We start from the raw sequence: 18,303 nt of genomic DNA on the forward strand, positions 1-18,303 counted from the left end.
TATATACCATTTTGACTGTTAGTGTGTGACACTGCACCGGCCCCTTTAGCGGTTTTGATTTTTGGAATGCTGTAAAAGATGTTAAATGTGTTCTTCCTTATATCTTCTGTTTTAAGATACTACCAGCACAGGAAGCTTAAGAGCTGCACCAAGTAGACTCACGGGAGTGCCCTGACGCCTGTCTTCCACCTGAGAATAAATGCAATCTAGACGCTATGAATGCTCCACACAGTGCCACCCCCCTCCCGAGTTCAGCGAATTCTCCTCCCTCCCTCCAGATCCGGTCCCTCACCGACTCCTGGCTTGTCCTTTTAATTCTTTGGAGCAGGCAGTCTTGCCTGCATGCTGCCAGCTGACTCTCCTCCGCTGCCGGTTCGCGCTTCAAAATGGCCACCGAGACTTCAGCAGAAGTCTCGCAAGGCCACCTCTGGAAGTCTTGGCAGCCATTTTTAAAGCGCGAATCGGCAGCGGGGGAGAGTCAGCTGCAGTGGCGTAGCCAGACAGCCAGTTTTGGGTGGGCCTGAGCCCAAAGTGGGTGGGCACAAAATTTTCTCTGCTCCGCCCTACCTCCACCTCAAAATATAAATACTTTAGCTAATGAGGATCCTCAAGCTCAGTCAGCTGAAGACTTTCTCTGAAGGTGGCCAGAACTCTCTTTTACCAAGCTTGGCAGGCAGCAGCAATGACCCTAAGCCACTGATGCCAGCACCCCACACATGCTTAGCTGTCGATGGCTCAAGGATGCTGCTGCCAGAGCTTGGTAGAAGGGAGTTCTGGCTGCCTTTGGAGGAGGTCCTTAGCTGGGGATGTCTGGGAATCCTCACCAGCTATACAGCAAGGGTTAGGACTGGTGTTAGACCTGCTTGGGCCCAGGTCAGAAAATAAAGGAGGGCTCCCCTCCCAGATTCCCTCTCCTCTTTGCCTCCCTTCCAATTTCCCACCTGCCATTACTATCACACCAACAGAACCTCACCAAATACAGAACAAAGGATCACAAATTAGAAATAAAAATATTTAGACAAAAATTGAAAAGGAACCCCAAGAAGTTAAACATAGCATTACTGCAACACTGGAGACACAAAACATGCATTTCCTTTTCTACAGAACACAATACAAAGACATTTCCTATGCACATTTCCAAAAGCTAACATATTCTATTTAAAACATTCGAAATAAAATGCTTTGTTTCTACCTTTGTTGTCTGGACATTTTATTTTTCCATCTTGCTGGTTCCAATTTCTCTTTTCTGCTTTCCTCTCTGCCATCTGCTAATTCTTCTTCAAGCGGCTGTAGTCCATTTGTCTTTTCTCCTCTCTCCTGTCTGTTCCCTCACTATTCCTGCCTCTGACATGTTGGTCATTCCTTTGTAGCTCTTTTCTGCCTCTCTCTCACCCTTCTTTGTCTCCTTTTTACTTTTCAACTACCTATCAAATTTCCATCTTCTTCTTTCACCCACTAGCTCTCCCATTCCCCATCTCTATTTTCTTGCTCTCCCATTCCCCATCTTACTCCTCCCCATCTCTACTTTCTCTTTTTATCTTTAATCTACTTCCCATTACCATATTTCTACTCTCTGTAATCAATATCTCTCATTCATTTCCTTGCCTTCTCCCACAGGGTTCCACCATTCCCATCATCTTCTCCCTCCACCCTTCTAACCAGCATCTGATCCCCTCCCCACCCCACCATGGTAGCCTTATATTTTCCTGCCCCTTCTCTCTTCATTCCTGTTAAATAGTAATAGTACTTCCTCCACCCCTATACCGCTCTCTGTCGGAGTCCCTCAGGGTTCTGTCCTTGGACCCCTTCTTTTCTCCCTGGGCTCCCTGATCTTGTCTCATGGCTTCCGGTATCATCTTTATGCTGACGACACCCAGCTTTATCTCTCCACACCTGACATCACTGCGGAAACCCAGGCCAAAGTATCGGCCTGCTTATCTGACATTGCTGCCTGGATGTCCAACCGCCACCTGAAACTGAATTGGCCAAGACCGAACTTCTTGTCTTCCCACCCAAACCCACTTCTCCTCTACCTCCACTCTCTATTTTGGTTGATAACACCCTCATCGTCCCCGTCTCATCTGCCCGCAACCTCGGTGTCATCTTCGACTCCTCCCTCTCCTTCTCGGCGCATATCCAGCAGATAGCCAAGACCTGTCGCTTCTTCCTCTACAACATTAGCAAAATCTGCCCTTTCTTCTCTGAGCACACCACCCGTACTCTCATCCACTCTCTCGTTACCTCTCGCATTGACTACTGCAACCTACTCCTCACTGGTCTCCCACTTAGCCACCTATCCCCCCTTCAGTCCGTTCTGAACTGTGCTGCACGTCTTATATTCCGCCAGAACCGATACACTCATATCACCCCTCTCCTCAAGTCACTTCATTGGCTTCCGATCAGGTACCGCATTCAATTCAAGCTTCTGCTACTAACCTACAAATGTTCTCGATCTGCAGCCCCTCCCTACCTCTCAACCCTCATCTCCCCTTACGTTCCTACCCGTAACCTTCACTCTCAAGACAAATCCCTCCTTTCAGTACCCTTCTCCACCACCGCCAACTCCAGGCTCCGCCCTTTCTGCCTCGCCTCACCCCACGCGTGGAACAAACTCCCCGAGCCCATACGCCAGGCCCCCTCCCTGCCCATCTTCAAATCTCTGCTTAAAGCCCACCTCTTCAATGTCGCTTTTGGCAACTAACCTCTACCTCTACACCCAGGAAAGCTAGACTGCCCCAACTTGACATTTCGTTCTTTAGATTGTAAGCTCCTTTGAGCAGGGACCGTCCTTCTTGGATTATTTTGTACAGCGCTGCGTAACCATAGTAGCGCTCTAGAAATGTTAAGTAGTAGTAGTCCTCTCCCCCATGGCCCAGCATTTCCCCCTGGCCCTCACCACCTACTGTGTACCTCTCATCCACCCCCATGTCTATCTCCCCCTCTCATTCTCACTGTCCAACGTCTCTCTCCCCTTCCCATACAGCATATCTACCTTCCTCCCCTCTACCAGCATGTCTAACATTTCTCCCTTCCCTCCACCCCTATGCCCACCATTTTGCCCTCCTCTCCACCCCTATGTTTAACATTTCTCCCCCTCTCACCACCTATCCCCTCTCTATGCAGCATGTCTCCCTCTCCTCCACCTCATATGCAGCCAAGACTTCTCCCTTCCTGACCCCTCCACCCCTTTACTGGATCTTTCCCTTCTTCCCCATGCAGCTTCTCCCCCACCCACCATGCCTCATCATTCCATCTTCCCTCCTCCCTGTGCAACATCTTTCCTTCCATCTTCTTCCCCCCCCCCCGTGCAGCTGCTGTCCCCGTCTTCCTTTCCCCATCCAACATCTTTTCCCCATCATCCCTTCCCCCGTGGCGTGCCACAACTTTCACCCCCATCTTTCCTCACCCTCACAGGCCCACCCAGCAGCGATTCCGATCGCAGGCAGATTCTTCGGCTCGCACACGCTGCCTGCCGGCTGCCGCTCAAATCTCCTTGCAGCTACTAGCAGCGCTAACCTGGAAGCCTCTCCTCTGAGCTTCCATTTCCCCTAGTACAAAATAAGTACCTGAATATATGTAAACTGCTTTGAATATAGTTGCAAAAACCTCAGAAAGGTGGTATATCAAGTCCCCTTTCCCTTTTCAAACACACTAAGCCAGGACCAAGAGCATTCTGATATCCTCCTTACATTCTTCCATTTACTGATGAATAGCACTTTGCATTATCATACATAAACCATAGAAGAAATCAGATATGGATGATTTTAAAAATGACTGTATATGAGGAAGAGAACTATAATTTATCCTTGGAAGATTAGCCTTAGTAAATAACACTTTCTTTAAATAAGTATATTTTTAACTCTTTGGGCACTGTTTACAAAGGTGCGCCGGCGTTTTTGGTGCACGCTAACCGTGTGGATGGCCATAATATTCCTATGGGCATCTACACAGATAGTGCACGCTAAAAACACTAGCATGCCTTTGTAAACAGGGCCCTTTATTTGTACATAGTTTTAACAAATACAAAGAAAAACAAGAAAAAATTGCATACAGTACAATGTAAGGTTTTTATCACACCTGGTAGATCTCTACCAAAGCATGCAATATCCATACTATCAGTGGTATCATGTTATCAGTTAGTCCACAACAATTATTATTCATAGCCAACAATTTGAAATTATTTCTATTTCAGTTCTGTTTATCACATTAACCTAACAAAAGTTCTGTAAAATAAAGTCTATGTAGAATTTGGCCCCAAGTAAGTGAGAGGAAGCAGAAGGAATTATTTATCATGCAGGCTGCATGAAGAGTTAATTTGTTTCAGGATTTCCTGAGCATGGGGTACTTGGGCCCGCCCTTCATGAAATGACTCCTTCTATTCTTTTAGGGAAAGATTCTTTATTCTTCAGTTTTGCTTCCTGTTTGTTTCACTCTTTCATTTCCTGCAACAGGATTCATAAGTGGAGAATTACTTCTTGAAAAACATATAAGGCAGCACTTTGCCTGCCCAACCACTTTTATTCATATAAAAATTCCATTCATGACCTTTCTTCCTCACTCCATGTTGGACAGGGTGGAGTACAGAGGCCTCCTGGTTTCTGACCTCTAAGGAGATTAATAGGCGTTAGAAAGCCTTGACTGGAAGGGACTTGAAATGAATGATTAATGTGTTCTCTGTATACTGCCATCAATAAGCTCTTAACAAATTCTAAACCCATTTTTCCTGCTGGAGATTAAATATTTTTCACAGCTTGCCAAACCACTCTTGCTAGACATAGAAGTGCTAATTTTAAAGAAAATGGAAGCCACTCAACCTTGATTACCAATTTTGCTTTGTATAGAACATTCCTATGAAAAAAGGAAGATCTTGTGTGTTGTTAGGAATTACAGTTGGACAGTTGCAAAAGGAAGCTTCATTTGCTTCCATATTGTCAGTACATGTGCATCAAAAATACTGATGCTTTGCTCATTCATCACGAAAGTGTATAGTAGATATTCAGACTATAGTACTTGTGGATAGCATGTCACACTTCATTTAGGGTAGGGTTACCATTCGTCTGGATTTCCCCGGATATGTCCTCTTTTTGAGGGCATGTCTGGGGCATCCGGCGGGTTTTGCCCACACACACATTTGTCCGGATTTCTGGACAAATGTGCGGGCGTGCTGTGCCTTGGGTCTCCCCTCCCCTTCCCTTCCTTACTATCTGCCCTGGTGGTCTAGTGACCAATTCTGGGCAGGAAAGAGCCGCCTCTTTCCTGCCCGGAGCGCTGCCTTGCCATTCATCCTTCTCGGTCTCGGCTGGGGATTCAAAATGGCCGCCGAGAGTTGAAGTCTCGCGAGGCCGCTTCAACTCTCGGTGGCCATTTTGAATCCCCAGCCGAGACCGAGAAGGATGCAGGGCAAGGGCAGGCAGCGCTCCAGGCAGGAAAGAGGGGGCTCTTTCCTGCCCCGAAGAGGTCACCAGACCACCAGGGCAGAAAGTAAGTAAGGGAAGGGAAGGGGAGGGGAGGGGAGGGGACTATGTGAGAAGGGGGAGGGGAGGTGACGGGAGGGGAGGTGACGGGGGGCAGGGGAGGGGAATATGTGACAGGGCGGGATAAGGATCCGAAAGGGACGTGGTGTGGGCGGGGCAGGGGCATGGTGTGGGTGGGCAGGGGCGGGGCAGGGGGGCGTGACATGTGTCCTCTTTTTCAGAGGACAAAATATGGTAACCCTAATTTAGGGGCCCTTTTACTAAGGCATGTTGAAAAATGGCCTGCAGTAGTGTAGTCGTGTGTTTTAGGTGCGCGCAGAATCATTTGTCAACGCAATTGTAAAAAATGCCTTTTTAAAATTTTTTGCAGAAAATGGATATGCGGGAAAATGAAAATTGCCATGCGTCCATTTTGGGTTTGAGACCTTACTGCCAGCCATTGACCTAGCGGTAAGGTGTCATGCGGTATCCGGGCGATAATGGTTGTTGTGCGTAAAATGCCGATTACTGCCCAATTACTGCCTGCAAGCCAGAAAATCAAATATTTTCCTTCCAGCGTAGTGGGTGTGCGTAAAAAATGAAATTACCGCATGGGCCACATGGTAGCTGGGTGGTAACTCGGAATTGCCGTGCATTGGGCACACATAGGCGCTTAACCAGCTAAGTAAAATTGTCTCTTACAATTTGGAGATGTCAGAACTATACAGTTACATTTATAGTTCTGTATCTCAAATGATATAAAACCACTGTTAGTACCAGACTGAAAAGCTTACAGGGCAATATTCATTTAAAGACCAGCTGTGGCATTTGAAGGCATACCTGATTATTCAGCACTAGCTGATATCCAGACATTGATGCTGAATATCCAGGTACACAGATGACCACCACTTTTATCCAGATAACAGTGATATGCAACACCAGTGTCAGGATAACTAGGAGTCCTTTTACTAAGCTGCGGGTATTTTCTGCACCCTAAAGCCATTTCTCTTGCAGCCCTAAATTTTATGCTGATTTTCTATTTTGTGTATTAATGGCCATGTACTAATGTTCTCCACAAAAATTAGGGAAATATTCAGCTAACGAAAAAATCTGTAATGATAAACACAAAAGCAAAGCTGAAAATATTTTAACAAACAGCACTTTGAATAATCAAGGGGCCCTTTTACTAAGCTGTGTAAGCATTTATGCGCACCCAACGTGCGCCAAAATGGAGTTAGCACACGGCTACCACGTGGCTCTTGCGGTAATTTCATGCATGGGCTACGTGCCAAGTGGCATTTGGTGCACGTAGGTCATTACTGCCCGGTTACCACGTGAGACTTTACCACTAGGTCAATGGCTGGCGGTAAGGTCGCAGACCCAAAATGGATGCACAGCAATTTTCATTTTTCCGCATGTCCATTTTTGGCAAAACTTTTAAAAAGGCTTTTTTTACAGGCGCTCTGAAAAATGGATTGGCACATGCCCAAAACTCGTGCCTACACTACCGCAAGCCATTTTTCAGCACACCTTAGTAAAAGGACCCCCAAGAGTTTTATATATATAACTAGTAAAAAAGGCCTGTTTCTGACACGAATGAAACGGGTGCTAGCAAGGTTTTCCTTGGAGTATGTATGTTTGAGAGAGTGTGTGTGAGAGTGATTGTGTGAGAGAGAGAGAGAGAGTGAATGTGCGAGTGTGTATGTGTGACAGAGAGAGAGTGAGACTGGGTGCGAGTGAGAGAGAGAGAGTGTGTGTGTGAGAATGAGAGTGTGTGCCAGGGGTCCCCACCCCCCCCTCCCTCCGAGTTTCAGGGTCCACCCCCCTTCCCTCTGAGTTTCAGGGTCCACCCCCTCCCTCCGAGTTTCTGGGTCCATCCCTCCCTCCAAGTTTCAGGGTCGCCCTCCCTCAGAGTTTCAGGGTCTCCCTCTCTCTGAGTTTCAGGGTCCCCCCTCCCTCCCTCCCTCCGAGTTTCAGGGTCCCTGCCTCCGAGTTTCAGGGTCCCCTCCCTCCAAGTGTCAGGGTCCCACCCACCCAGTTCCAGGGTCCCCTCCCTCCCACTCTACCACACTGCTTCTCCCGTCCACCAGCTAAGTCCTGGCCTGACCCACAGCCAGCAGAGCTCCCTCATACTGTCTCACTCACACACATTGAGAGGCAATGGCGGGGCTGACGCAGCCACGAGCACTCAGCATGATAAAGTTCGCCTTCCAGTTTTTTTCTCCGCGTATGCAGCTGTCAGATATTTCCGTGCGGCTTTCACCGCCACACCGCCTTTCTTGTTTGCCGAGTTCTTCGCTCGCTCGGCCTCCAACCGCGAGACACAGAGAGGGTAGGTGGTGCGCAGGCGCGCTTACAACTATTTTCGTTGGTTGGTTGCCTTGCCTCTCACTGTTCCACCCTCGACGTCATCACATTTTGACGCAAGGGCGACAGACTGACGAACCTTACGAACCCTTCACTTCAGTGAAGCCACGGAGTCAGCTTCAGAACGTTAGCGGTGGAAATTATTATAGTAGATATTAATATAAACTGAACAATTCTGAAACTGAACAATTTGAACGTCTAGCACATTCCTTACTGTTGTCTTACTTGGATTATTGCAACTCTGTTTATACAGGCGTTACACACATTGTTATGGAATATGCTTACATTTCATAGCGCTGGAACTATACTCAGTTACAGCTGGGTTAGCATGGGAGCCCTTACTGCCATCTCAATGAGTGGAGGTAAGGGCTCCCCACCAAAATGGCCATGTAGTAAGTGGTTCACGTACAGCACAACCATTTCTTTTTCCCAAAAATGGACAGCCTTTTACCCAGTGCAGTAAAAGGGGGCCTCAGCATGCATCAAAACACATGCTGACACAGACCCCCCTTTTACTGCAGCTTAGTAAAAGGACCCCTAATATTGCCATTAACGCTCGGCCATTTCTAAAAATTATGACGGGAGTGCTTACACCCATTTTTTGCTAATGTAGATGCGCTGCTTAGCGCAGGAATGCCCACTCTCCATCCCCAAACACACCCCTCAAAAATGATTTTTTTAGCATGTGGTTAGTGTGTGCACATTTAGCAGTTACCATAGGATGCATGAGCTCGTCCTGCGGTATGTCATTTTAAAGATATGTTAGGCACACATATGCACCTAATGCAGCTTAGTAAAAGGGTCCCTACTGGGCAACTATTCTATTTTCCAGACAATGAGATGCACTTAATTTGAAGGCTGTGACTATTACAAAGAAATGACTAAAATAAGCAATTTACAAAAAGTTTGCCTAGGCAACAGAACAAGCAATCTCTGTATTAGCTGGAAAAATGAAAGAATCGGGTATAATTATGCTCATTTGTAGTAAATCTAGGCAGAAAATAAAATAAAATAAATCATAGTATGACTCATAGTTAATTCACAGTTTGCTTAATGAGACTTAGCCAATGCTTTACTTGCAAATTTTTTAAACATGCTCTGAATGTAATAAACATCCGTTATCTGAAATAATTTAATTTTCTAATATGTTTCAAGCAGTTCATTTCAATATTTCTGGCCAAATCTCAGTCACACATATTAGCGATTGTTGGTATATTTTGGGCCTGATCTCATCGTGACCTATATACCAGAGCGACTTGTGTAATAATTTTGTGTAGTTCTTTAGCATTTTTGAACACTGTGACTTATATAATGGAGTGAATTATATTCTAGTAAATATGGTAAGTACAGTTCTGCCAGGTTCCACTCCTCCAACATTATTTAGAAAGCACCCAAGTGGTCTCTAGTGATTTTCAGTGGCATTATCCAGTGTATTAATTCATCAGTGGGTTTATGCAACTGTTCCTGCATATTTTACTTCTGTTCTGAAATTGTGTATCGTCCTAATCGTTCTTTGCATTCTGAAAGATTACAACAGCTGTGTCTATCATCCCCTATGGATTATCATTATACTGAAAATGGAACATGTACTTTTTCAATTGCTGGACTAGTCCTGTGGGGTGGCCTTCTAGGCCACCTGAGATTATGTAAGTCCTCAACAATTTAAGAGGCTACTGAAGACCCATGATTTTTTAAAGGCCTTTTTAGAGGAATGAAATATTTTCAAATGCTTAAGTGACTGTGAGTAACAATTTTATGATGATGAAGTCTGCTTCTGTGAATTGTCTTGTTGCTTGTTTATAAGATTTTACGTACGTTTCAACTATCACTTGCCTAAGGTAGGATACAAATGTGGAAAGTAAATAAATAAATAAATAATACCATGGTACAAATCAGTCAGACTTATCTGGATAAGTGCTTTTGAAAATCAGGCCCTCTGTTGTAGTATTGCTCACTTCCAGTGTGGTACATAAGCTCTACCAGAATTGTGTGCTTCTTGCTTTCTTGGATTACAAAGGTTGGATGTGCTATGATGAAAGTCCATCCAGTGTGTAGAGGTAGGTGCAGATTGTTTTGCTTCATTGAAGCATAGGACTCAGTTTGTACACTGAAGAGGTTTCTACTTGCTAATGTGCATGACAATATAACAAAGTTATTGCAGAGTAAAACAACTTGACCAAGATTCTCTAATGAGCTACAGTTTTCTTCTCTCTGCCATATAACACTTCCTGATCAGGACAGGCAGGAAGGGTGTGGGTTTCTAGAATGTTCACTACTTGGTTTATCTTGGTTTTGATTTCTTTTATGTTCTTGTCAAAAGCTGGAAACAAGGCATGAATTTGGAAGCAGAAACTAGAAAGACAACATAGCTATACCAGGGGTCTCAAACTCCAGTTCCTGAGGGCATGTACACCAGTTGGATTTTCAGGATATCTGTAATGAATATATATTAGAGAGATGTGCTTGTCACTGCTTCCATTCAGGGGTGGCATAAGGAGCTCCATGACTACCTCAAACTGAAAGAAGCATGGCTTCAGGGGGCTTTTAAGCCCATGAAAGTCTAACACTGGCCCTGTCTCCAATGTATGCAAATCTCTTTCTTGCATATTCATTTTGGGTATCCTGAAAGCTTGATTGATTGGTGGCTGTCAAGGACAAGAGGTTGAGACTTCTGAGCTAGACCAAGGAAGACAATTCTCATAACCATTGGTATTATCCCGATAGGTGGAGAATCTTGCTTGGGTGTATGAGAATTAAAGAAAAAGGTCCTGTGAGATTTGCTTTTTTAGGAACTGAGGGGCCCTATTACTAAGCTGCAGTAAGAACTAATGTGTGCTTACTGCACAAAAAAAAGTGCTTACCGTGGTGCATGCTCAGGTGTATATACTATAATGACTCCCAGATACCAATTAATTACTCATGCTCTGTAGTCATGAGATTCAAATCTTTTAAATATTTTTTAAGAAAATAAATCTGGGGGGAGAAAAAGAGACCTCAGAAATCCTTAGGGAAAATCCTAGGATACAGCTAGCTTTATTTATTAATTAATTTAGATTTTTGCTCAAACCTTTTTCAGTAGTACAGTTACATTCAGGTACACTGGATATTTCTCTGTTCCAGGAGGGCTCACAATCTAAGTTTGTCTGCTAGTGCTTGGTTTCTTTCATCGGTCTCAAAAAACTCCCTTTTTTAAAACCATGTGGAGTATTTGAATGTGCAGCAACTTTTTCATTCAATTCTCTTGCTCCAATAAATCAGTCTTATGGCAATGAAAGTGCTTAAATAATATCCAAAGAAACAACACTTAACTTACGTTCAATGGAGCCTCTATTTCACCCGTTACAGCTTCATCAGGAACTTGTGCTGTGATCACTCAATCTTCTACAAATCACCGGTTTCTAAAAGATGAAGAAAACTCATTAACTTAGGGAACACTCTATAAAAAGTTTAAACTTAAGTGGCCTGCACTAGTGTAGGCGCGTGTTTTGGATACGCACAGGTCAATTTTTCAGCATGCCTAGAAAAAAGGCATTTTTTTGTGACTGAAAATGGACGTGCAGTAAAAACTAAAACAAACGTGCGTCCATTTTTGGCCTGAGACCTTACTGCCACCCATTGACTTAGTGGTAAGGTCTCAAGTACTAACCGGGTGGTAAGTGCCCAGTGCGTGTAAACTGCCAATTACCACCGTGTAAGTGCCACACGGTAGAAAATAGAAAATATTTTCTACCGCGTGTTTTGGGCACATGTCAAAAATGAAATTACCGCCCAGGAAATGCGTTAGCCGGGCGGTAGTTCCAATTTGGTGCATGTTGGACCCGTGTAGGCACCTATGCATCTTAGTAAAAGGGCCCTTAAGTGCAGCTATATCGCCTCCTGCTAACCAATTAGCATGTGGATAGCATGTGAGCCGTTACTGCCTACAAAATAGGTTAGGTACATGATCATTTGCTAATGAGAAAATTAGTGCGTGAAAAGAAACAAAAGCAGAAGAGACTCCTTTTGAAAAAAAAACAACACAGAACAAAAAGAAAAGGCGGGGGGAGTGACCGCTGAGGTTTCAACTCCTGGCTATTTATTAACAAATCAACACTATACAAAAAAAGCCTTAAATATGACTCGATGCAGTCCTGCGTTTCGGCACAGAAGGTGCTTGCCTCAGGAATCTTAGGGATGGATCAGTCTACCAACTTGTACATTTTATTATTATTTATTTATATTGGCATTTAGATCCCACATTTTCCAATTTCCATTGTTTTAATGTGGCTTACAGTGAAATACGTTGATACATTTGATTAAGTTGTCTGTTGATGAGGTAGAGATGCAAAATGATTGCTAGCGAGAAATGTATCTCTGGCTGTTTTCAAATTGAGGCTAAAAGCCCACCTTTTTGATGCTGCTTTTAACTCCTAACCCTTACTCACTTGTTTAGTACCCATGTTTTATCATTCACAACTTAGTAATTCCCTTATCCCTTATTTGTCCTGTTTGTCTGTCCTAATTAGATTGTAAGCTGTGTCAAGCAGGGACTGTCTCTCCATGTCCAGTGTACAGTGCTGCATATGTCTAGTAGTGCTATAGAAATGATAAGTAGTAGTACTAGTAGTAGTAGTAGTAGTAGTAGTAGTAGTAGCAGTTAGAGGGAAAATAGGTAGAAGGTAAGGTAGAGTTCGAGTTAGTGGCAAGAATCAGGATAACTGGTTACTTTCTGGTCAGTATGTCTATCTAGGTGCACTCCAGATTCTTTGTAGAAGAATTTTCTGAACAAGAATGCTTTGAGCTGTTTGCAGAAAATCAGGTAGTGTTTATATCTCTTAAGGTCTTTGGTATTATGTTTCAGTTTTGTGTGCACAGGTATGTAAAGCTCGACTTGTGGACTGATAGGTAGCAAAGACCTTTGTAATTGGGGAAATGGAGTGTTAGGTAGTTTCTTGATTCCTTGCTGATGTTGCGTATTGGTAGAGTAAGTAGGTCTGTCATGTAACCGGGGGCCAGGCCAAACATAATTCTATATGCTATTGTACAAAGTTTGAATGTTATTTGCACTTTCACTGGTAGCCAGTGTAAGGCTTGGAGTCATGGGGTGGCTTTTTTGAAGCGTGATTTCCTGTGAATCAGTTGAGTGGCAGTGTTTTGTGCCATTTGTAGTTTTTTCAGGGCCTGTTCTTTGTATCCAGCATATATTCCGTTACAGTAGTCTAGGTGTGCTATGGTTAGAGTTTGCACTAGCATTATGAAGGTAGTTCTTGGGAAGTATCCTCTAATGCGTCCGAGTTTCCACATCATTTGGAACATTTTCATTGCCACATTTATTGTTTGTTGTTCAAAGGATAGGCTTTTATCAAGTGTAATCCCTAGGATTTTCATGCTGTCAGATATCGGGTGGGTAATCCCATTTGGAATAGTGCTGGAAAAGGTGTCCTTACAGTAGGTGGATGTGAGGATTAGAATGTTCACTCCTTGGTTTATCTTGGTTTCGATTTCTTTTATGTTCTTGTCAAAAGGTATGTAGATCAATACATCATTCGTGTAGATGAAAGGATTGAAGCCTTTTTTTGCTAGTGTGCTGGCTAGTGGGGTCATTATCATGTTGAAGAGCATAGGGGAGATTGGTGATCCTTGGGGGACTCCGCAATCTGATGTCCATGGAAGGGATAGTGTGGTGCCCATCTTTACTTGGTAGGATCTGGAAGTCAAAAATTCCTCGAACCATTTTAGTACTTCTCCACCAATACTGATTTTGTCCTTAAATCTTATTAGGATCTTGTGATTGACCATGTTGAAAGAGCTAGATAGGTCGAATTGGAGAAGTAATATTTCCTGCCTGTGCTGATCTCTCTTTTAAAGTTGGCTAGTAGTGTTATTAGTGTTGTTTTTGTGCTGTGGTTTAGTCAGAAACCTGATTGAGATTACATGTACCCTCTTTAACAGAATCCCAGCATTGTAACTTACTCAGGGGCCCTTTTACTAAGCTGCAGTAAAAAGTGGCGTTAGTGCATGCTTTTGCAAGTCATTCCCATGCGCTAAGGCCACTTTTTACTGTGTGGGTTAAATGGCAGATTTTTCTATTTCCAGCATTAATGGCCATGCACTAACTTTGAACAAACAACAAAAAAAGGGGAGTGATCACTGAAGTTTCAACGCTGAGATATTTATTAACAAATCAACACTATACAGAAAACCCTAAATATAATTCAACGCAATGCTGCATTTCGGTGCAGAAGGCATCTGCCCAGTGGCGTAGCAAGGGCGGGACAGTGGGGCGGTCCACCCCGGGTGCACGCTGCTGGAGGGTGCAGAGAGCAGCCATGCGCCTGTTGGCTCTGGTGGTTCCCTGCTCCCTTTGCCCCGGAACAGGTTACTTCCTTTTCCGGGGCAGAGGGAGCCAGTGGAGCCGACAGGCGCGCGGCTGCTCTCCGCACCCTCCAGCAGCCAAGAATGCACCCGGGGGGGGGGGGGGGCTTGATGCCCTGGGGAGGGGAGTGTCATTGCACTGGGGGGGCACTGCTGCATCTGGGGGGGGGGGGGTGCGCAGCGGCGATCCGGCCCGGATGGCAGCCAACCTAGGATCGCCACTGCATCTGTCTCAGGAGTCTTAGGGATGGATTAGTCTACCAACTTGTATAGTTGTCAGGATACAGTGAAAACATGTAATAAATACCATCTAAGAAAGTGGCGATATCTCTGGAGAAGAGTGGAGGAGATGCAGTGTCAGTCGATATCGCTACTTCGGGGCAAAGGTACGCCAATCATAAATCCATTGTTCACAATGCAATCTTGAGTATGACAATTAAACGTACCACCCAGATGATATACTTGATTATGTGCTCATGTCCAATGTTGTACACTGGCCAAATGAAACAGATGTTAAAACTACATTTCTCTGAATGTCATCATATTCATCAATCTAATTTGGATGCACCGTTACTGGAACATTATCATATTTTGGATGACTTGAAATTTGTGGTTCTGGAAATGTTGAAGCAAAGGTGAAACATTCTTCTGAAATGCTGGAATGTAATACTCTACAAAGAGAGGTGATACCTCATGCACATAGTATAAATTGGTATCTATGTACAGAAAAACTATTAATAAACATCATCATTAGTATGTTGAAAAGTGTGTGCAACTTTTGGAATGAGGTGCATTTCACTTCATTCATCTGTCCAGGTCCTCCTCCAGCCATACTGGGTCCACCATCAGCCATGTCCAGGTCCAATGTCAGCTGTTCACCATCATGATGGTCTGCCACCTTATCCTCCTCTGCCAAGTCTGAGTCAGATTTGAAGCTGCTGTTGTCTCCTGTCTCTTGTCTCCTGTTCATAGCAGCAGTGGCGTTCCTAGGGGCGCTGACACCCGGGGCGGATTGCTGATGCGCCCCGCCCCCCCGGGTGCAGCACCCCCCCTGAACAGCGCGACCCCCCCCGGGTGCACGCCGCCGGGGGGGGGGGGGGGGTGCCACGCGCCTGTCGGCTCTTTGTTTCCATGCTCCCTCTGCCCCGGAACAGAGGGAGCACGAAAATGAAGAGCCGACAGGTGCACGGCACCCCGCCCAGCGGCGTGCACCCAGGGCGGACTGCCCCCACCGCCCCCCCCTTGGTACGCCACTGCATAGCAGCAGTTGAGCCTGGAAAGCAGTGTGAGGGTTGCAAACCCCAGCCGTTCTGGCTTACTGTCTCATATCACTACCATCACCCACCTTGTTGGGTAAACTGCCCCAGCTCAGCCTTAGCCCAGGACAGTTTCTATCGCACTGGAGGACCAGACATATGTAGTAAATATGTCCCAGTTCATGCCAGCTGCAACAGCCACTGTGCTGCTTCAGCTCTCCTTTTGATTGACATGTGATAGGTTCAGTTGTCCATATGGATGGACAGATGGACACAACCTTGATCACATGTCTAAAATGTATTTAAAAAAAAACCCCAACAACAAATAAAAAAAAAATCTAAGTAAATATTTTGGAGTTCTTATTTGATTTGACAATGTGGCAGTCTAGGCCCTGTGTGTCATTTGTACATTTTATTAAAGATTGGAATGTTTTCATTTGCAGTATTGTTACAGGACTGTGTCATTCATTGTCTCTGGTGTAGAAAGCTGATCTGATTTGTAATCTTTGTCTGTCTATATCTTGCTTCCAGTATATGGAACTATATATTGATGGACAGCAGTTTTTTCAAACCCACTTTACAAGATGCTATTTTGAACACCAGACAGACAAATTAACTTACTTTTTTCTACATCTTCTTTTGGTTTGAGAGAAGCAATTTTAAGGATTTTAAACAAGTAATTTGATCTACTTTCTGACAATTTGTCTGCTTTATCACAGACACTGTAATATGTAGACTTCTCTTAAGTGTATTTCCTGATCATGACTAAGCTGGCATTCACAATGTGAACATCAGCAGACACACTGAACCCTGAGCTCTCTCACTGCTACACTTTTCAGCCTGGCTAGAATAATCTTCTCGTTCTCAGTCCTATTTAGCTAAGAAAGGGTTAATATTTGCACCACTGAGTGAACAAACCACATCCTTCAGAAAAAGAAAAAAAATACACCCTCATACGATTGGATGTCAGTGGATTATCCATTCTCACATCCGTGGATTACTTTGCTTGGAGAGAGTATCCAAGTGGAAAAAATGTAATATCATTGTATGTGAGGGCAGAGATTGCACATTCACACCAACTCAATTACAAAACTCTCTTATCACAAGCATCATATGATGCCTATCCCTTTGCCTTCCCTATTTAAACCTATCACTGTATTTTTTTTTATTAAATGTCAGTGAGGCTTTTACGACATATGCACCCAAATTCTTTATATGGCACTTAGAATTGTGCATGCAAATTTGGGTGTACACTCAGGGGCCCTTTTACTAAGGTGCATAGGCGCACGCGGGTGTCCAACACTTGTCAGAACTACTGCCCATCTACCGCATGCCCCGGGTGGTAATTCCATTTTTGGCGCGCACCCAAAACACACGGTAGAAAATATTTTTATTTTCTACCACGTGGCACTTACCCGGTGATAATCGTCAGCTTATGTGCACTGGCTGCTTACCACCCATAATTCAGTGCTAATAATTATCAGTGCTAATCGGCATCAATTAAAATTTACGTGTGATTTTTAAGCGCTGAGATCCACGTGTAAAATTTACACATGGCTCCAAAAAGGGGGCACGGCCACGGGAGAGTCATGGGTGGATCAAGGGTGTTCCTACAATTTATGTGTGCTGTTATAGAATAAGGGAGACCCTCACCTAATTTAAGTGTGAGGATTTATACCAGGCTTTAGTTGGTGTAAATGCTGAGGTCTAAAGTTAGGCACCAATCATGGCACTAAGCGTATTCTATAAATGGCGCCTAACTTTCAGTAAATTCAACAAATCTGCATAGAGCCAAATAATAATAGAAACTAAACAAAAAAGCTCTAGATAGCTCTATAGAGTGACTACACTAATGTCCAAATACTCAAACATTTTAAATAAAGAGGCCTAAATAGCCCAGGGTACCAACTCAGTGGACACACCTGATAAGGCTTCTATCATGGCCCAACAATTCTCTGAAAAAACCAGAGTGAAATCATCAAACAATCTATAGTAAAAAACAGAGAAATTGTGTTTGAAAAAGATCCCAAATATTGGACCAAGTTGATAATGTAGTCAACAATATAGAAGCATAAAGATGACAAATATATATCGGAAGGTAGAAAAAATAGCAAAACGAGAAAAACCAATTAGCTGTAAATAAATTTAAAATTTTTGAGTATTTGGACATTAGTGTAGTCACTCTATAGAACTATCTAGAGCTTTTTTGTTTAGTGCCTAACTTTCAGTGCCATTTATAGAATAGCGCTTAGCATGGGTTTTTTGGTGCTATCTATAGAATTTGAATATTCTGTTCAATTCTACTACTACTACTTATCATTTCTAAAGTGCTACTAGATGTACGCAGCGCTGTACACTTGAACATGAAGAGAAAGTCCCTGCTCGACAGAGCTTACAATCTAATTAGGACAGACAGACAGAACAAACAAGAGATAAGGGAAGTGAGGATGACAAAATAAGGGTTCTGAACAAAGTGAATAAGGGTTAGGAGTTAAAAGCAGCATCAAAAAAGTGGGCTTTTAGCTTAGATTTGAAGACGGTCAGAGATGGAGCTTGACGCACCGGCTTAGGAAGTCTATTCCAGGCATATGGTGCAGCGAGATAAAATGAACGGAGTCTGGAGTTAGCAGTGGATGAGAAGGGTGCAGATAAGAGAGATTTACCCAGTGAATGGAGTTCCCGGGGAGGAATGTAGGGAGAGATGAGAGTGGAGAGGTACTGAGGAGCTGCAGAGTGAATGCGGAGTTTGAAGTGTTTGCGGAAACGGATAGGAAGCCAGTGAAGTGACTTGAGGAGAGGGCTAATATGAGCATAACGACACTGGTGGAATATTAGTCGTGCAGCAGAATTTTGAACAGATTGAAGAGGAGAGA

This window comes from Microcaecilia unicolor, chromosome 7 (assembly GCF_901765095.1).
Source record: "Microcaecilia unicolor chromosome 7, aMicUni1.1, whole genome shotgun sequence".
NCBI lineage: Eukaryota > Metazoa > Chordata > Amphibia > Gymnophiona > Siphonopidae > Microcaecilia > Microcaecilia unicolor.